This window comes from Psammomys obesus, unplaced genomic scaffold, assembly GCF_907164565.1.
Source record: "Psammomys obesus unplaced genomic scaffold, mPsaObe1.curated_primary_1811, whole genome shotgun sequence".
NCBI classification, from domain to species: Eukaryota; Metazoa; Chordata; class Mammalia; order Rodentia; family Muridae; genus Psammomys; species Psammomys obesus.
The window spans coordinates 12,693,774-12,715,812 of record NW_026596057.1 but is presented as its reverse complement, the minus strand read 5'-3'; the positions used below and the strand labels follow the sequence as shown (position 1 = coordinate 12,715,812).

The following is a 22,039-nucleotide window of genomic DNA, read 5'->3' as shown; positions in this document are numbered from 1 at the left end:
AAAGGGCTCAAATGAATAATGTCCAGCTTAATGATTCATCCCAAAGTGGACATGAGCTGTGTGGCCATTGCCTGAGTCAACAAAAAAGACCCTGAAAACACTCCAGAAGCTTGTCACATGGTTCCCTCTTGCTAGTTCCTGCCTCTTCCCTAAAACTAAGCACATGTTTTTGCTACTTGGAGCTTCATCTAAATGGATGAGAAAACAAGCGACAACAAGCCATGGGCGTATTCTTCAGTAAATACTGTGCTAAGCCTCTAGCTCGTTTTCTGCTAGGAAACCTGTTCATGTATTAGGTCAACCCTTTCCCGTCACAGGTTTTAAGAATACACTGTCCTGCTCCACAATTTGCCTTTTCACTTAATGGTATTTTGATAGTTTCTATTCTTTATCAATTGAATCAACCAGTTATTTCCCTAATGATAAGTTATTATTTATCTTCTGTTGAAGACATTGTCCTCTGTCCAAGATCATTAGCACAATACCATTCTGCAAGCCTACAGTGTTATTTCTCTCTTTTAAGCCTACAACACATTTGGAAATGGTTTTGTGTATGATTTAGGGAAGATGTAAAGACCCACATCCATGCTCTTCACAAATATTATCTGACTGACCCAACATCAATGGCTGAAGACTGACTCCCTCAATGTTTTGTTAGCACATTAAAGTACAATGATTTCAGAATTCTGAATTCTATTCAGTTGGAGCTATTTAAACAAATGTTGATATCAAGAGGCTAAGTATTCTTGTTTTGTTTTCTTCTACCCTGGAACTTGCTATGTAGACCAGCCTGACCTTAAACTTAAGAGATTCATCTGCCTCTGCCTCCAGAGTGCTGAGATTAAAAGTATGTGCCACCACTCTCTGATATCCTGGCTATTCTTGGCCTATGTCATTTCTAGGTGAAATTAAGAATCCATATGATAACTTAGAAAAAGCATACAGGCATATCACTTTGTAATTCTGATCCTGAGAAATGAAATAATATTACTTTCTAATGTACAATCCCCCCCCTCCAGCCTGGTACACACCATATTAAATTTCTTTTTCCTAGACAGTTAACTGTCTTGTGATGTTCTACTAAGTATATTAATTTTTTTCAATTCCTACTTGCTGGCATATAGAAATACCAGCAGAAATAATTATTTTTTAAATATTTATATATTTTTTGTTTCTGCATGTATTTGCTCTATCTTGTTAAGTAAAAAAAAAAAAAAAACAAATTCCAAAGTGCAACTATATTCTTTTTTATTCTTCAGACTAGCACTGAATGTTACAAACATAAGTATTCAATACAACATTCAACAGAACGTAACCTTGTCTAAAGAAAACTCACCAGGAAATAAAAATAACACAGGTTAACTATCTAAGATTCAACTGACATAAAAGAGATGACTATCTCCAGATATAAGCTTCATCCTTCTCATATTAATAAGGGAAATTTCAGTGCTAATTTTAGGAAAACCACTTTGAAAATTAGCACTAAGTCTTATCAGTCAGAACAACTGCCAGACCTGTCCAGAATAAAAGCCAGAAAATGGCTCAACAGCAGACACCTGTGCTACCTGTCATCTTACTTTGTCATTAGGAACAATCATGGAACACAATATTTAACAGTTTATTACAAAGTCATTAGGTATCTCTTCTAGAAGTCTGTAATAATTCTTCAGGCTATGATTATACTTCCTTAAAACCTAAATGCTTTTCAATATGGCAGAAACAATTAAAAGGGGGGGGGAATGAAAGATGGTAGCTATTGGCTAGTTTGTATATATGGAGTATCAGTGAATGTGAAATAAAATGGGCTATAAAATATTTACAGTCCAATAAGTTTTCAATAGTATGTGGGCCTGAACTGGCTTCAACACATGCTAAAGTGGCTCAAACTAAACATGATGACTAGAATATGATTCTCCAAGTAAACTTTAGGGAGAATATTTGCTAGCCTAATATTTTTAAAAGGCAGAAAATTTTATAAGACAGCAAGAGAAATGGTTGTAAAAAAGACCTATATTCTGACCTACATTTAGACAACAAAACACAAACCTTATTTTAGAAAACACAACTTACACTACAGAATTATATACTGACCACCACCACAGAAACAACTGATTTTATTTACCTACCAGGTATCCATAAGTAAGATGTTTATGGTTCATTAAAAACACAATAATGTAATATAAAATGCCAAAGCAGGGGAGCTGGAGAGATGGCTCAGCGGTTAAGTGCACCACCTGCTCTTGCATAGGTTCTTAGTTCAAGTCATAGCAACCACATGGTAGCTCATAGGTATCTATAATGTGATCTAAAGCCCTCTTCTGGTGTGCAGGTATACTATCCAGATAAAGCACTCACACACTTTAAATAAATAAATAAATAATTTTTAAAGAATGTCAGAGCAGGTCCTATTTTTCAAATTTATTATTTTAAATTGTGTATGCCTTTAAATAATCATGCCAGGTTAATTAATTAAATATTGCAAAACAGTAACAAAACACCAAATGAGATACAGTATATAAAATGGGGGAAGGGCTAGCTACTTTGACACTGAAGAATTCTTTTGAAATATAACAACTGAACTGTGATTTTGTTTGGGGTGTTTTAGGTTTGGGAACAGTGGAAATGCTAGACAGGTATTCTATTACTGAGCCATCCCCAACCTGAAATGGAAGGGTTCACATTCCTCCCTCTGTCATCGACTTGAACCACAGGTCTTAATATAATTTATGTACAATATGCAAAGTTAAATTAGCTACTCTGACTTCCACAATAACATTAGCAGCTATGAAAGGGAGTATTTAAGCCACTCACACAGTGACTAAAACAATACTACCAATGCTCTGAAAACACAGAGCTGAGCAATAGGACAGAAATATACCATCCAACTTGCCTATACCAAACAGAAATTTTACAGCGTAGCACAGGCTATATTTTATTAACATAAAATAACTGCTGTTGCTTGGTTATAGCTCTGATCAACTTTGAATCTGTATAAACAGGTTATCGATTTGAACATAATGGTTTAACAAGAAACATACAATGCTTTGTTTTACTCTCACAGTGACAAATCTAAGTCATCCAATAAAATGGAGGGATTTCATGCCTTTCTTTAGCTTACCTAGTTTAGCGGTGCCCTCTGGTGGGTACTCCGGAAACTGACCCTCTGAAGGGACACTGACAGTTCTTCTCAGGCATCGCCCTTTGGTGGAATCTGTCTGCTGCTCCTGTCCTTCCACAGGTATCTATTTTGTCAAGAGAAAAAGAGAAAACAAAATAATGAACTTGTCTAAGTACCTTCTGACTGAATAATGCTTTTAATTAATGAAGACAGTAGTGTAGAATGAGATTTGAAAGTAGGAGGAATGTAAAAATGAAATAGAAATGATGTTATGGGATTACCAAGCCCTATGCTGGAAACTGCTTTGTAGAAAGAAAACTGAAAAATCAGGAAAGGCAAGTATGTAAATTAGCTTACCTGGAGTCTGGACACGTCCTCTCTAGGTGTGAACCTGCTCTGGAAGCTCAGAGAACAAAATAAAACACCCACACAAATAAAAGCTTCTTCTGTATCAGAAACTGGCGTACAAGCTTTAATTTTGTCCAATATTCAAAAAGGCAATTTTTGAAATAAAATTAAGCTTCTAAATTCTCTGAAAAGGGAGTTGGTTTTTTTTTAAAGATTTTAAGTAAAATCACCAACTTTTATTCAGTATTAGAATAAAATACTTTAGTTCATAAAATGTATTTCCAATGCAAATGTATCTAGATATTTGCACAGGTACAAAGATAAAACGGCGTATTTTATCCCAAACGGATCATTGTTTCTATAAGAACAAAAAATATTTTTCTGCTATGGTTTCAGAAGCATACTGAATGATTATTTGCATAAGTGAACAAGAACAATGAATGTGTGTGGGTATGTTTTAAATCCCATTCAATAGGTTATTATAGAATAATTGTTGGCATGAAGTGTCTTCAAGAGTGAGACCTGATCATCTCCTCACATCTATGAGGATGCAGTTCATAGTCCCAGTGAACCAACTGCTGTCTGAAAGCAGCCAGTACAGAGCCCTGCATTGATTATATTTTCCCTGTACATATCTATGCTAAATTTTATTCTGTAACTTACATATAGTAAGAGACTAACAACAATAACTAATAAAGAGAACAACATATAAAGTTACTGAAATGTCTTTTCTTTTTTTTCTCCATTAGCATGCCATTTTTCAGGACACTTCATAATATTTTAATCTTTTCATTATAAAATAGAAGCACTTCACAGTTTCTGTTTGGAATAGAAGACTGACAGCATCTTTGGTTATTCTGAAGTAAAATAAAGGATACTTAAAAGACAAGCACCATCAGAATAATATCATTTAAAGAGCTGTGCAAAACACAACAATTTAAAAATTAGAATTATTCATTTCTGTTTTTTTCAGATAATATTTCTTAGTTATGTTTGATCATGGATAAGCAAAACTATAAAAAAAATAAACCTGTAGACTATTACAATAAATTTTTATTACTTACAATTTATTCACTTTATATCCCAGCTGTAGACCCCTCCCTCATCTCCTCCCAATCCCACCTTCCCTCCCTCATCTCCTCCCATGCCCTTTGCCCAGTCCACTGATAGGGGAGGTCCTCCTCTCCTTCCATTTGATCCTAGCCTATCAGGTCTCATCATGACTGGCTGCATTGTTTTCCTCTGTCACCTGGTAAGGCTGTTCCCCCTCAGCGGGAGGTGATCACAGAGCCAGCCACTGAGTTCAGTGTTATGTACCCTTACTAGGGTACCCACTTGGACACTGAGCTGTCATGGGCTACATCTGTGCAGGGTTCTAGGTTATCTCCATGGATGGTCCTTAGTTGGAGTATCAATCTCAGAAAAGACCCCTGGACCCAGATTTTTGTTGGTTCTGTTGCTTTTCTTGTGGAGCTCCTGTCCTTTCCAGTTCTTTCATCTCCTCCTTCTTTCATAAGATTCCCTGCACTCTGCCCAAAGTTTGGCTGAGTCTCAGCATCTGCTTTTATACCCTGGCTCGGTAGAGTCTTTCAGGGGCCCTGTTATTTGAAGTAATGGGCAAAAATTTTTAACAAATGATATTTTTGAAATTTTATCACAAATTTTATTAGTTTGGTAAAGTATGTCAGCTATAAATTTCTTATGCTTCTTAAATTGTTTTAAAGAAATCTCAGTTAACAGTGACTAACATTTAATTCTTACTAAGAACATATATAGAATATATATTGCTACAAAGGGAGCCCAAAAGAGGTGGCAGTGGGCAATGGGGTGGGGGGTGGGGCGGGAATTGGTGGTAAGGGGGGTATTGGTGCTAAGTCAATCAGATAATCTTTAAGAGGAGTAAGGGTGTGGTAATTGATTTATTCCTTATACCACATACAAAACCTGTTCCAAAAAGTGCTGTATATCTTAAAAGAGAAAAGTAACAGAATAAGGCTTGCAGAACGGATTATGGTGATCCTGGATAAAGGAAAATGTCTTTAACAGTAGATAAAACTAATCATTAGGGGAAAAACTGATAATCCTGCATTATGAAGAGGCAGTAAAACTATCCTGTCAAACCTGAAGAATGATTTCTATTTCCAAGGACTACACTCAGCCTGCACTACACCAAATGAGCCAGCAAAGCAGAAGCAGGTAGACTTGCACATGACTTCTGTAATGCTCAGTAATCCAACCCCTGCAACTGGGGTCAAGGACATTATTATGGTTTTCTGTCCGTTATGAAACATTGAAAAGAATAGGTATGTGAGCACTTTCTTAGTACTGAAAGTTTACACATTACTAAAAAGGACTATTACTCTTCTCTTCATTAATTAACTATGCCTACTCTTTGTACATTAAGAAACCAAAGGGCAAAATTATGAAAGATAAATTATAAAAGCAGACACATATAATCAATAAAAATAAAACTCTAAAATACTAAATAATACAAAACTCCATGAACAGTAACCCAAGTCATTCAGCCCTTTCAGAAGTAAACTATATTGTCTCTACTTAAATAATTAAAGCATGGCACTGAAAGGTCAAGCGACTTTCATTTTAAAAGGTAAAAGTAAGTTTTACTTGCCTCAAAAGTAGAAACAAAAGGCAGTAAATTTAGAAAAGAAAAATCTAGGTCACTTTGCAAATAAATATAACTGTAATGTATTTCAACTATTATCTGAATAAATATCTAAGCTCTGCTGAAACAGTAATTGCCTAAAGTGTTTCATGAGAAGATAATTTTGCCCTGTGAAAATTTATAAAGACCATATACATGATAAAGACTTTTCTACTAACATGCTTGGTTTCCACTATAATAAATAAGAAAGAAAATACATCAGATGTTATTTGGGCCTAAAATTTATTGTCAATTATTTTCTCCATGTCTTAATGTAAATGCTGCACTTCTAGTGCTTAAAGTTACATTTTATGCAAAGGATTTACTCTGAAAAGTTAGGTGCTTTACTCTTGATTCAAAGAAAAGAATATAATGAGTTTTTATTTTAAATTTACACCTTTAAAATGTGTTTATGCATTTACTTATTCCGTGTGTGTGTGTGTGTGTGTGCATGCACTCCTGTGTAATTTGCATGCCCACAGACAACAGGAGAGGGCTCGGACACATCTCCTGCAGCTGGAGTTCAAAGCAGCTGTAAGGTAAGCACTCAGGTGAGTGCTGGCGACTGACCTCTGGTCCTCTGTAAAAGGAGCAAATATTCCTAACCACTGAAGCATTTTCTTGTCTCCATAACTTTCTTAGGACTACGTTAATTTATAAATTTCAAGATTGCTCCTTAGATACAGTATTTTAAAGACACTAATTTATTGGTGATTTCAATCCTTTCAAAAGAATAAATTGGAGTACAAAAAAATCTTAGCATTCTGTAAAGATGAGGACAGTTTGAGATATCAAGTTGTTCTGTTCTGATTGTACTAAATTTACTCTACCACTTCATACTCTTGTTTTAAGAACTTACAAATCTCCAGGTTTTCTATGACATGAGAATACTTTTTAACAATCACTCTGGATTCAATAAAAAAGGAAAAGAACCAAGCACCTTCATTCTCGACCTCTGCAGAGGAGGCAAACAGAAAACTGTGAGAAATAAGTGGCTTTAGTAGTTTCTAAGGTGTGTTCACAACAAAATAAAACGTAAATTCTGGTTTCTTTGTTTTTTTTTTTTTTTTTTTGTTAATTTCAAAGTATCCATCTGCAGAACACGGTGGTGTATGTAATATTTATATTCACATGTATACACATGTGCCCTATAAAATTTTTCACCTTGCTTAGAATCATGAAAATTAATTTTAATTTATTCTGAGCTCAACAGATTTTTATAATTCACATTCTCAGACTCCGCCCACACCTGCTAAACCAGAAATGTGGTGATAGAGCTCAACACTGTTTTAACAAGATTCAGATGCTCATTCAAGGCTGACAGTCACTGCCTTAAGGTGTAGTTTTCTCTCCTTCCTACTATGGATAAGTATCTCAAAGTGTCATTTATAATAGAGGCTCTCAACCTTCACTGCAAATTATAATCACCCAGGAAAGCTTTGAAACATTACCAGTAATAAGACATTCCAGACAGACAAAGTTGGGGACTGCTAAGTCTATTCTCGGTGTCTCTATTCCCTTCTGAAGCCCTGGCCCTAAGTACTAAATAAACCGAGAAACACAAACCACTTAGCTTTACTAAGTTGCTCGATTTCTGTGCTTTTTCATGTATGGTCTTCCATAGATCCCAGAAATGTCGAGATTTTAAAGAAATTTCTTCACTGGCAAGTTCAGGCCTCTCTGCTCAGCCTTACAGTGAGTATACCTTTGTTCTCAATCCTTAGTTAATTCTCTGAAAAACCTTCCCCGATAAAACATGGCAGAACACTTGGCCAAAGTTTCCTGGATATCCTGTTCAGTAGATTTCCCCTTCTCCAGATGTTCTCTGCCTCCTCAACCTGAAATCTGAATTGTTTTGCCACAAATGGGAAATGGTACATAGCAGAGAGCTGCAGCAAAGTGACCACTGCAGTGCTAGACTGCCTACTAGCCAATGACTGAATAAATCTGTAAACTGGAGAAAGGGCTGCTTTTGTTGTTTACAGAATAAGGATTAGTCTTCTATCGGTTATTGTACCATAACCGGTGCCAGGTACTAGTTACTTCATTAGTATCTGCTCCTTAAGTCTATCTTTTACATACATGCAAATATGATCATGTCATTCTGGGGCTTAACAGCCTTTAGTGGGCCTTCGCTCTAGCAGTGATTTTTCAAAGGAGAAGTGTCATGCTTGCAGGGGAAGGAGGAGAACCTTTCTACTTTAACTAAAACACAATTCTGTTTGTCTGCCTTTAGGAACTGGATGTGAGCTTCTCCACAATGACAGGGTCATAGACTGCATGCTCCACAACACAGGCCCCACGATCCGGTCACTCTGTGTCCAAGAACACCGAGCTGCCCTACTACAGCCCCTTTTTACATTTCAGTGCCCCTGTTTTATTTATTCTCTCAACTTCAAATGCCATTGTTCATTTCTTTTCTAGTCTGTACCTGTCAGGTAAACTTCTATTCACCCTAAGGTTCATGACAGAGACACTGACACTTCCAGGACTCTTCCCTCTGCAATAATGCCCTAATTGGCCATTAAAATGTAATTGTCTTGGCTTCCTCCCATAACAATCTTTTATCACTCTGGTTATTATACTAATTTATAACTTTTCAACTAATCTCATGTAAATTAACAGATTCTACTTCACTAGCCACTCCCTGAATCTTAAAATAGCCACAACACACAAAGGAATGAATAAATCTTTTATGGGTAGGATGAGGATCATTTTAAGGCAAAAGAAAAAGCATAATATCAGGGGAGAAGTTAGTTAGCATGCAAGCATTTTTTAAAAATGTATTTTGGAAAAGGAATAGGCCAAGTGGCTAGAGCTTCTTAAGAGATACAAGCAACGATACAGAGAAGATTAGCATGGCCCCTGCGCAAAGATGACATGCAAATTTGTGAAATCTGACCATGTGGTTTTCATGAACTTGATTGCTGGAAGCAGAGCTTTTTTTTTTGGAACCTGGAAGACAAGCATGCTGAGAGGATATGGTCAAAACTCACTGTACAAAATTCCCAAGTTTTAATAATAAACAAAGATAATGCTGAGAAAAACATTGACAGTTAAAGCCCAGGTCATGGGTTTTAGAGAGGAACAAAGATTCTGCCAGGGATATGAATAGCAGCTATCCATGCTATCTATAATTTGCCTGCAAATCTGTGTGTGTTGATCAGGTTGATCTGGAGCTGAATTACAGCTATGTTTGCTAAAGAGATCAGCACCACTGGTGTGAATTCTCCTATGGTCCATTGGGAAAATAAGACAACATTTCTCAGAACCATCACAAAGAAGCAGATATAGCTGTGGTCCATGAGGGTCAGGCTATATCTTGAGTCAGCAAGCAAGCAAGCATAGATTCCTACACTTCTCCCTGCTCTTGACTTTGGATATGACAAGACCAACTACCTCAATCTCCTGGTGCTCTGACTTCCCTACAGTGATGGACTATAGCCAGGAATTGTGAACAAAAATAAACCCTTCCCCCCCCCCCCCAAAAAAAAAAAAAAGAGATACAAACAGAGAACACCAAAGTAGATCATGTCCACACTTAACACCACAGGCCATATGCAATTCAAGTCGCATTGGGAAACTACCCACGGCTTTAGATATGTGAAATAGTAAGCTCCTGACTACCCTTTCTTCTTCTTATTGCTTCTTTCTAAATGTTATTTTTTGAGACAGAGTCTCCAATTTGGCTGTCCTGGACTTGCTTTGTAGACCACACTGGCCTTGAACTCACAGAGATCCTCCTGCCTCTGCCTCCCGGAGTGCTGGGATTACAGCCATGTGCCACCATGCCCAGCTATTGCTTCTTCTTTCAATATATACTACAGATTAATATTCAGAGTTCTTGTTTTTAAAAATCAAAACCCGTTTTTATTACAGCCTTCTTTCATAATTTCCTACTGTCAGTATACTCTCAATCATATATTTAGTGAAATCAGGATTCTTTAGTAAATGAATACTTTTTAATTTTCAGTTAAACTATATTATTCATCATACAGCACTTTTAAAAATATTTAATTATTTTATTTTATGTGTATGCGTGCAGGCCAAACATCTACATGTATACCTTGTGCATACAGGTACCCACACAGGGCAGGAGAAGGGGTTAGAGTCCCTGAAACAGGAGTTACTGATGGCTATCCAATATGCTGGGAACTGAACCTGGATACTTTTCACAAGCACCAAGTGCCTTTAGCCACTGAATTATGTCTCCAGCCTCACTTTTTGTCTTATTTCCATCACCAAGTTAATTACAGAAAAAGAGACTGTGTTTTATTCTCATAATTCCTAACACAGAAATGTACAAACAGGAAAACATTACTTCTGTCAAATAACTAGAAAATTATTCTGAATGAAATAGGCTCTGGGTACCTAACCCCAGGATAAACAGCAGTTAATTTTCAGCTATTTTGCACAAAGTCCAACTGCTACTTATGTAAGTATATCTAAGAATAAATATATCTTCAAACAAATTACGTTGAAATGTTTTAAAATTACATGTCTGCCTTGCTGCCTACAAAATTAGAATCTAGCCTTTAAAATCCCAAATAATGAGGAGAAGAGAGACAGTTCAGTGTTTAAGAGCCCTGGATGCTTCTCCAGAGGGTCTAGGTTCAATTCCCAGCACATACATGGCAACTTACAACCATCTGTAACTGTAGTCCCATGGGATCCGACGCCCTCTTCTGATGTGAAGACACACATGCATACTAAACAGATGTACACATAAAATAAATTAATCAACAAATATTTTTTTAAAAATCCAAAGCACAGAAAGCAGGGTTAGCTTTAACACAAAACAAAACAAAACAAAACAAAACAAAAACAACAACAAAAAGCAGGTGGGTTTCTCCTGATAGGTCACTGCTGCTAAAATGCTGGTTAGGCCTGAGAAGGATATGTTTTTAATCTCTAACATTTTCCTTCTACTCCTCAACCTGTAGTTTACTTGGTTTTATCTCTTAAAGGGAAAATAGAATTCAAAAGTCCATCAAAGGCCTCACATGACCTCTCAGAATTGGGTTTAAATCAAAGCATTTGGGTTTCTCCTTGAATCTGTGAAAGAAAATAAATTTCATAACACACAATGTCTATTTGGCAAAATTTGCATACAAGCAACTCACTAAATCAATGAGTTATTTTTCAAGGTAACATTTTTGGCAAACTTCTCTTTCAGCATTCTGCCCAGACCTACCTTTCTGCTACATTTGCTGTAGTTAACATTTTCCATGTATAACCCTCAATTTGACAAGAATCATACAGTGATAAAGGGGGGGGGGCATTAATACACACACACACACACACACACACAGAGAGAGAGAGAAGAGACTTAATTAATATTGGAGTGATATTAAAACATTCTACCCTTCGCAATGCCTGGTTAAGGATTCAACTTAAATCTTTACAGGGTCCTTTTGATGTTTTAAACACAGAAATAAACACTTCCAGGAGAAGCTGATTAAGTTTAAAACAGCCTTTTAAGATAATTTTAGCAGGAAAGTCAATAAACTCTTCAAGAAACTGTCAATTATTCAATAGTTCCAATTCAATAATTCTTCTGTTTGAATAAAAGGTAAAATATTATATCACAATCCTTTTATTAAAATGGTTTTTCAATTTTAAATAAAATGGTTATTCATTTCCTCTAATAAAATTAACAGAATATAAAAATTTTTTAAATAAGAGGTACTCAAGTGGTTTCATATATTTCTTTTAAAAAAGAATTGACTATTTCTGACTTAATAATGGCAAAACAACACTACCTGTTCTGAGGTCATAAACTTCTATCTTAAACAAACATATCATCCTTTCATCACTCCTTACTTGGCTCAATGAAATATTCTTCTTTCTAGTTCAACTATTTGTTTCTACTCTTTTACTCATTGCTCCATATGGCCAATAGACTTCTTTGTTTAAGAGGTAAATTTGACATTATCATTAACCCAATAAATACTTTCCATGATATAGATCATTTAAAAAAGTAAAGACAGAAATCTCTATCATGGCCTGAAGAGCTCTTGATTAGTTGGCTGTTGCTGGCTCTTAATTTTCATTTTGCAAACTTTTCCAAAGCTCTGAACATTCTACTGCTTTCCAGATGTCTCTGGTGCACTTATCAATACAAAGGATTGCTCTTCCTTTGTTCCCACTGGTAAGCTGTTATTTATCCCTTAAACATAAGTAAGACACTTAATATCTCTGGAATTCCATTTTTTTATATTTTCTACTATAAACCTAAATCACTACAGGCAAGAATTAAATTTTCCTTGTAGTTGCAATAATAATTTTTAAAATGTAATGCAGTAAAATTCGTGTAGATTTCAGATTTGAAGGTGAATAGTTTCAATGGCATTTGGTATATCCAGAACATAGTTTGGAATAGTTATGATTTTATATTTACCTTAAATACTGCATTGATACTGTACCTTTGTGACTACATCACTGCATGTTAGATGTTCAATAATACAGGATTTTGTCTATACTATGGTACATGATTCGGGTTTAGAAAAATGCTTTCATGTTTTGAGCAGTCTTATACTCTAGTATGGTTCTTAAGTGCACATAATATCAGGAAATAGTGGAAACTTTCAGAAGTGGGGCTCACTAGGTCTTTGGGATTAGTGGAGGAATGCCTAAAAAGAAAGCGGTGGCAAGGACCACTGATTCCTTCATCATCTTCTATTGCTTCTCAGCCAAGAAATAATCAGTTCTGCTTTTCGCAGTTTTTTTAAAATGAACATATATTAGGAATTACTGTCTGGTGTGGTGGCACATGCCTGTGATCTTGGCATTTAGGAGGCTCAGTAAGGAGGATCCTGAGCTGGAGGTTATTTTGAACTTATCAAGCAAGTTTGAGGCCATGCCTATATACAAAACAAAAGCAAAACCCCAAAGCAACTTCTTTCTTTCTTCTTTCTTTCTCTCTCTTTGTTTCCTATTTGTCACAAAATTATAAACACTGGGGCGGGGGGGGGGGGGGAGATATATAACTCCAAACAAAAAAACCCTACTGCAAAGCTTACAGTAAAGTAGAAAAAGTGGTAACATAATAAATTATTTAACATTTTAAAAGGTGACAAATGTTATATATAAAACTAAAGCCAGGTAATTAGATCAGAAGTTGTAGATAAAGGTACTAAATACATAGCCAAAAAAAGTAAACTACTATAACTGTTTTCTGCACTCATATAGTTAGTACAACACTATCCACAATGGCTAAGACAGAGAATTAAACTGTTAGGAAGCACTGAAGACCCAACTAAGGTAAAGCTGTTGCCTGCTGGTCAAAAAAATGTAATCTACCTCTAGATTAAAGAGTTAATCCAGTTTGGCCAGCCAATCACCTGTACAAGGGACCATCGATCCCAAAGGCCTTTTATTAAGGCATGTTAATAAAAGGAATATTTATTCCTTTATTGAGATAATGTACTTTTCCTTCTCAGAATTCTTACTCCCTGACCCAGTCCCTACAATCCACTATGAGGTCCTGCTGGGTCTCCCCACCTTTCTGAAAAGCCTAAGTTTTCCTTTTTTTCCTCCTTTTCTTTTTCCTATTCCTATTCTATTCCTATTCCTTTTCTGTCTCTTTCAGATGCTGACCAGCACCTAAGTTTGCTTTTTCTGGTACTCTGGACTTCCTTACTCTTTCTCTAAAGCTCTCCTCCCCACCATGTAGCTACTTGTCTGCTATGTAGCTGACCTCCCTGTTGGCTTAATTCAAATAGAATGGCTTTTTCTCCCTCCTCCAAGTGGCTGCCGAGATTTATAGCTTGTCTGTTCTAGGATTTTTCTTTTAAGCTATAATAAAATTGTCTTCAATCTTCATTCCGAGTGTGTTCTTAAATTATTCTATCAAAAAGACTACAAAGCATGCAAAGGGACCCAGATTTCTCTTGTAGCCTAGATGGAACTGCCCAAAATTTCCAGTACCAAAACCAGGTATTTATCAAAAGCTAAATGGATTTTTTTTTTTCAAATGTGGTACATATGCACAACAATGTATTATTCAACCATGAACAAGAAAGAATTTGTCATTTTTTTTTTAAAGAATACAAATGAACTGGGACATTAAATGCAAAAAGACAAGCACTGAATATTCTCACTTATATATGGAAGTTGATTCCACTTAAGTAGAGAACAGAATGGTGGTTATTTGAAGCTAAGAAGGATGAAGGTTGGGGAGAGAGAATGGAAGAAGAAAAAAAAGCTAGTTATACAAGGTGTGGCTGTAGTAAGGATGACTTTAATTTTCTATAGCATAGTAGGATAACTATGACTGACAACAATAAGTTGTCTATTTCAAAAAACTATTAGAAAGAGTTTTAAATGAATATATATATATATATATTTGAGATGACAGACTGGCTAATTTCTCTAACCTGATCAGTGTACATTGTACTATAAACTGTTAGTTGACTATAAGTATGCACAACAGAATATTTAAATTTAAAAATTAAAATTAAAAATCTAGATGGAAAAAGGGGAGAGATTATGACTGAAAATATATTGTTGATAGCTGGCCTTACCAAGCAAATGAATGTAAGTTATAGGTTGAAGAATGTTAATCCTTGAAGTAGAACAAAAGAACAAAGTCTAAGGTCTTGAGGCAAGAGCACACTTTCATGTTGTGGTGACCCGACCATAAAATTATTTTCTTATTACTCCATAACTGTCATTTTCCTACTGTTATGAAGTATAATGTAAATGTTTGTGTCTAAGGTGATTGCTGTGAAAGGGTCACTCGCCCCACAAAGGGCCTCGAGAGGTTCAAGACTGAACTGTGTGGTGCTCACACATGGAGAAAATAAATTTATAAAGAAGACTCAAAAGAAACGACATGGGGTAAGAAGAAAGAAAAATTTTTTTTTAAATTAAGCCAAGTAAAGAAAATGACTTTAGGAGAAAAACGTCATTAAAAGAGAGGAAAGGCTCAGGGCTGGCAGCACACATCTGTATTCTCAGCACTTGCAAGGCTGATAACAACACTGAGTTGGAGGCAGCTTAAAATTGTGGCAAATTCAGCCAATCTAGATTACAAGGCAAAGCATTGTCTTAAAAGAAGGAAATAAGTTGGGAAAAGGAAAAAAATGAAAAATAGAGGAAAATGAAGACAAAAAAAAGGAGAAAAAGAAAGAGAGAGAGAGAGAGAGAGAGAATGAGCTTAAAAGTTCCCTTTTAGCCTATCACAGATGGCCTCTGAAAGACTCTACCCAGCAGGGTATCAAAACATATGCTGAGATGCATAGCCAAACTTTGGGCAGAGTGCAGGGAATCTTATAAAAGAAGGGGGAAATAGAAAGACCTGGAGGGAACAGGAGCTCCACAAGGGGAGCAACGGAACCAAAAAATCTGGTCATAGGGGTCTTTTCTGAGACTGATATTCCAAACAAGGACTATGTATGGAGATAACTTAGAACCCCTGCACAGAAGTAGCCCAAAGCAGCTCAGAATCCAAGAGGGTTCCCCAATAATACAACCAGGGACCATCTCTAACATGAACTTATGGTCTGGCTCTTGGATCCACCTGAAGGGGGAGCAGCTTTACCAGTCCACAGAGGAAGACAAAGAAGCCAGTCCTGATGAGACCTGATAGACTATGGTCAGATTGAAGGGGAGGAGAACCTCCCCTATCATTGGACTGGGTGAGGGGCATAGGAGAAAAAAAGGGAGGAAGAACGGGACTGGGAAGGGATGGGGGAGAAGGCTACAGCTGGGCTACAAAGTGAATTAAACGGTAATTAATAAAAAATTTACATTAAAAATAAATAAAGAAAATTAGATTTTAAAAAGTTCCCCTTTTTTCCTAAAAAGATTGGAAGAAAGGGGGTACAAATGAAAGGCTAATAAAATTTGAGTTGTTTTAATTGTTTTTACTGTTTGAAATTTTAGTAGAAATCATGATGGGAAAGATCAGGTAAGGAGGAAAACGTAAAGTTACTTTTCACGTTCCTTGACCAAATACCTGACAAGATGAAACTTAAAGGAGGAGTGTTTACTTGGCTTGTAAAGGAACAACACAGCAGAGAAAAAATGATGGTGGGAGCATGAGGTGGCTGCTAGGTTTCTGCCATGGTCAGGAAGGAGAGAAAGACGAATGCTGATGCTCTGCCCACTCTGTCCTGAGCTCAGCCCACAGGAAGGCAGCCTACATTCAGGGTCGGGTCCATATCCCCCCAATCATCCCGTTGCCCCCCCCCCCCATTAACCTTCATCCCCATCCCAACTGCAGTTTTACTTTTTTGGAAAGATCTATATCCACCCGTAGGTAGATGTAAGTGTGGGTATAGGAGTAGGTGTAGATACAGGAGGTAGGGTGAGGGGTGGGACAGAGGGAGAGGGAAAAAAAGAAGAGGAAGAGAGAGGGAGAGAGGGAAAGAGATTTCTTCATTACACTGCAACCCCTAGTCTGGCTCAAGACCCTGAAGTTTGCCCTGGTTCTGACCTGAGCTTCCTTTCTGAGTAACGCTCCTTATATCTTTATTAACATGGACAGGAGCTACTCCTACTGTCATAAAACTGACTGTGAAAATAAATATACTTCCTTCTTTAAGCTGTTCCTGTCAGGTATTTTTGTTAGGCAGATGAGAAGAGTAACTAATATAGAAAAGTGGTACCAGGAAGTGGGTTGTTGTTGTGATAAACTTGGCCATATGGCTCACAGGTTTCTGGAACTGATTTGTAAGAGGAAGGAATGTGGAAGAGTTTAGAGTTGTGGGCTAGAGATGAACAAGAACACTAAGTAGAGATTAATGGGGTTCTGATGGAAGTATGGAAGATCAAATGCCAATAGAAATGTGAGAAATACATTGCTCGCATGGTTTCAGGAACATGGATTCTAGCAGGGACTGGAGAAGAGACCACTCGTGTCATATTCTGGCAAAGAACCTGCTCCATTCTGCTTGTGTCCTGAAAACTTGAGTGAGGCTGAATACTAAAATCATAGGCTAGTGTATTTTGGTCATTAAGGCTAGAGCATGGTTATTGGTTATTGACTTTTATACAGGCTTACAGTGAGAATGCATACATACATACATAAATGGAACAAAAAGGTTTGAGAAATGTTCAATTTTACAAGCAAAGAAATATGGACACAGTTGAAGGTCTGGACAGAATGGACAGAGCAGCTGCAGAGAAAGCCCGGGTTTGTTAGACCATTGAGAAGAGTTAAAGTGGAGCCTCCAGCAGCCCTTGTTGGAGTAAGGAGACTTAGGAAGGGGGTCTTCCCTAATTTAGACACCCATATGCTTACAGACTACTACAACTATGGTAAAACAGAGTTAGGATGTATCTCAAGCTGGCAAAAAAAAAAAAAAAAAAAAAAAGTAGAGAGAGAGAGAGAAAGAAAAGGAAAGCGGGCAGCAAGACATAAAATTGTGCACTCAGTGCTTGTACTAAAGGCTTTCACCAATGTTGTAGAAAGCCTGAGGTCAGGAATGGGTGGTGAGGCTAGATTCAGTCCAAGAAGGTCCTTTACAAGCTAGTGTAAATCTTTGCAGATAAATTCTTAGAAGTAAAAGGGATGTAGGATATTAGGTACTAGGAACATGGGACATAAAATGAGGAAAGCTGTAAGCCCTGGCTGAATCAGGCAAGGAGAGTACATGTATGCTGTCAGTAAAAGTACTCTAAGGTGGAGCTGTGAGTTACATTCTATGTGTCTCAGAGTTATACACTCTCAGATTATTGCTCCATTGTGGGTTTCAAGAAGCTGGCCATTACAGCACACATCAAAACAATCTTCTACCTTCAAATAAGATTTGGCTAATAGAGACATTGATCTCAATTAAAAAAAAAAAAGTAGGGTATTTAATGTTTCTTATTTTTTTTCTGGATGCCCACAAGTATTTGGAACAGCTGTGTTCTTTTGCCTTTCATGAAATTATGATTCACTGACCTATAGAAATGATGGTTTTATCCACTGTCCAAAGGACTACAGTTATAGCTGCTTCTTGCTGTACTTCACTATACTTTAATGAGGACCTTATTCTTCCCACACTTCTTAAAATTGTCAACTTATCAAAACCTTTCCGTTCATTGGGTTTTGTCTTACTTAGGGTTTCTACTACTATGACAAACACAGTCACCACAAGTGAACAGGGAGGAAAAGGTTTATTTCAGCTTACAGTTTTAAATCATCGTCCATCATTGAGGGAAGTCAGGGTAGGAACTCAAACATGGCAGAAACCTGGAAGCTGATGCAGAGGACAGAAGACTGCTGCTGCTTATTGTCTTGCTCCTCATGACTTGTTCAGCCTGCTTTCTTATACTATTCAGGACCACTAGTCCAGGGATGCACCACCCACAGGAGCTAAGCCCTCCAACATCCATCAAGAAAATGCACCACAGGCTTGTTCACCAGCCAGTCAGTGAAGGCATTTTCTCTATTGAGGATCTTTCTGCCAAAATGACTCTATCTTGTGTCAAGTTGACATAAAACTAGTCAGCATAGGAGTAAACTAATATAATTTAGCCTCTCTAGACCATCTGCAGGGTCAGGTTACCACAACCTAATGCCTTCCCATTCCTAATTTATCCATATAATTTTTATTGTTTTCCTACCCAAAATCCAGCCCTGTCTGTGGAACTTGCTATTTTACTGCAGCAACGTATCACTATATATATATATATATATATATATATATATATATATATATATACACATATCATTATAACAACAGCACCCATTGAGAAAGCAATTTATAGTTGCTCGAGTCTCTATTTGTATAATACAACCTTATCAAAATACAAATAAAAGTATGTAATTTTAGAAATGCACTTAAGAGTGAGTGAGCTTTGCTTCTTACCTCCTTCTCCTTATTGAGCAGCACTAACTGACTGTCTGTAAGGATGCAGTACTTCCTCTCCCATGATGTTGTCTCAGTGTATGGTGACTGGCCACAAGATAGACGATGGGTGGGTGGTCCTTTTACGTCTGTAGAGCAAAAAGAAAAACAAATGAACAAACCATGCTCACACCTAGTATACCAGTATTTGAAAAATAAGATTCGCTAATACAAGTGATTCAAAAGATGACTCTCAATGATCAACTAAAACTACTCTTAAAAACTATTACAATGGAGTAAGGTACAATGTGTAGAGAAACTCAAACATTCTAAGAAGAAAACTTACCACAAACTTGATATAGTAATCAACAAAGTATTTACACTAAAACAAGGGAGGCTGTTTCAGAACTAAACCAGTATTACTCAAAATGAAGGAGTGAGGATAACAGAGAAGAAAGGACAAAGATTTCTCATCTTCGGACAAAGAGGATTTGAGAATACAGTTAATCAAGAATTGAGTGAGCAAAGGTAAGAGCTTACTGACTACATCTACAAAATGGACTAAAACTGTAGCATCACTTTACCACTAGAGGCCAGTAAGATCTTAAAACATAAAAAGTTTCAAGGAAAGATCTGAAGATGCATTACTGCCATATACCTTGGAGATGAGGGCACTAACGCTAAAGCAAAATGTGCTAACCATTCCCAAGTCCCAACAGATCACTATTACCCTTTGCTCTTTTAAAATGGTTTAATATGAACTGTTGACTCATTTGTATTGTGAAATGAGGAACATACCTTAATAATAAGTACACATCAGATAATTAAATAAAACTTTTATGATAGTTCCTTACATATAATAAAAGTTGTTTAGCCTCAAAGGACTAATTCCTTTTATAAATATATAAAAGCAATTACTTCAAATACCGTATTTGTTAAAATGAAGACATGCTACAGGAACAATACAAATGAGAGCAGAAAACAAATAACCCCAAGGGCCAGGCAGTTGTAAATCCTAAGTAGCAGATATAACTGGCTTTAACTTCAATAAATGCACATGTTTTCTCTATCTCGGGTTGTAATTATCCAAATATGAAAAATTACAGGCAAATGTGTAGAAAGCTACACCTCAGTGATCAAAGCACTTAAGTTTACACTCTCCTCTCAAATCTCCTATGTGTTCAATATTACCTTCATCTTTTTTTTTTTTTCCTGGCTTAAATTCCTAGCCTCTATAAACCTATTTAAATATGTCTTATTTTAGGAAACTCACCAGTTCCCTCCAAATATAATTCAAAGTCTAAGAAGTAATAACACCAAAGAGTATGGCTAAACACAGTACTGATTCATAGGAATTTATTGCCTCAGCCTCACGTTTCTTTTTCTGTTTCTCTCTGTTCTGTTAATATATAGCTACATATAGTATTTACAGAATCTTCACTTCATACCTGTAGCTTTCCCTTTGTAGCCTAAGCACCTTTATTTAATGTTAGAACTGCACCTTAAATTATCCTAAAGTTTTTCAAAATTATTATGAAAACCTTAAAATTCTTTTTTTTCTTCTCCCCCACCGTCCCCTCTATTCAACCCTGGCTGCCTTCCAACTCACAGAGATCCACCTGTCTCTGCCTCCTGAATGCTGAAATTAAAGGTGTGTGCCACCACCATCAGACTAATAAATAAATTCTTATGCTTTGGACATGTATATAATGTAAAAAAAATACATATATATGTATATATTTAAGAATATACACTGTATGTGATATATATGTATATATAAGAATATACATTATATATCATATCTATAGCTAAAAGTTATGTCAGAACTGCTTACAGTCATATGATTTACACAAATGAGTTATATTTTATCACAGTGTAGGCTTAATTCCAGAGTCAAATATTGCAACAACTTAAATAGAGATAGGTCTAGGTTAAGCAGAAACACAGTGACCTACACAAGTTTTATTCAAGTTAACTTTATTGCATGAGTTAACCATGTATAACCCAAACTGGCCATTCTACTTTATGAGTGATATTAAAACTAGACGGTATTGAAACACCCTAACCCTTTAAAAATTAGAATTTGAGACACTTTTTTTTTTTTTTTTTTTTTACAAAGTCCATGTTTCCTGCCAAAATATAAATCTTTATCGGCATTAAGAAAATTTAAATTGTGTCATCCTGAGTAATTTTCTTGAATCTTCCAACATTTTCCCCTTGTGAAGCCTGGACAACAGTATTGTGAAATGACAACAGTAAAGCATATTGGTCCCTAGAATCCTCTAAATTCATCGCTAAATGTAGTATGAAACAGGATGTATTTTTAAAATTTTTTCTAAAATAAGAGATTGATGAGCCATCCCAGAGGCTTTTTAGCTATTTACTTTTTAGCTATTTCTACCAGTTTTGATAGTTTTATGAATTATATGGACGACAGAAAAATAAGTGATTATTTTGTTCTGTTTAGTATTTTTGGAGTAAGATGAAAGAAATGTTTTAACAAAAACAACAAAAATTCCCAATGTTTTTTTTAAAAGTCTTAGATTTTTAGTCATTCTCTCATGTCCCCATTCCTTTGGCTACCTGAAAGAGTGGCAGCAAGACCTGCATACGGAGAACTATGAGAACCTGCTCAGGTTTCCGCCCACTTCACCTTAGTTCTACCATTCTTCATTTTTGACTCTAGTGACTTACTTCTCATTCTGACTTCCGGTTATTTTTAGTAACCTAAAATTCACTAAAGAAAAGCATAAAAAACTTACAAAGAAGACCCTTAATAGCAAAATTAGAAACAATTTTAGATTTGCTCTATCTCATTCCTATGAGAATACTAAGGACATTACATGCTGGCCTCATTACAAAAATTAAATGATTTTAGAAACACCAGAAAGAATCCAAAGCAAATGTCTATGAAAAGCACTTTAAAAGTGTATTTAACCTTATAGCCTTAAAATTTTTCCATTTTTTTATATCAAGATCCCGTGAGGCTGAAAACTACTGAGAATATATTTATATGGGTTATGTCAACATGTATTATATTATAAATTAAAAATCTCCCACATGTTGATATTAAAATACATTTTAATTGAAACAATTATTTTTAATAAAAATCTAAAAGAATGCCACTGT

The 22,039-nt window shown here is 36.1% G+C and overlaps 1 protein-coding gene and 1 non-coding gene across 2 annotated transcripts in view; one reads left to right on the top strand and one right to left on the bottom strand.

Annotated features, from left to right (window-relative positions):
- The window catches only part of Rasal2 (RAS protein activator like 2), a 146,314-nt gene extending 127,260 nt beyond the window's left edge, over positions 1-19,054 (bottom strand). Inside the window, exons 1-2 of the mRNA XM_055624475.1 lie at positions 18,932-19,054; positions 3,119-3,242 (exon numbers count right to left, since the gene is read on the bottom strand). The gene's annotated coding sequence lies outside the window, so the exon portion shown is untranslated. The remainder of the gene's footprint in view (positions 1-3,118; positions 3,243-18,931) is intronic.
- LOC129689504 (U6 spliceosomal RNA) lies at positions 8,937-9,038 on the top strand. The gene has a single exon (XR_008722112.1). It is a non-coding gene; the product is annotated as a U6 spliceosomal RNA (small nuclear RNA).
- Positions 19,055-22,039: the final 2,985 nt, after the last annotated feature.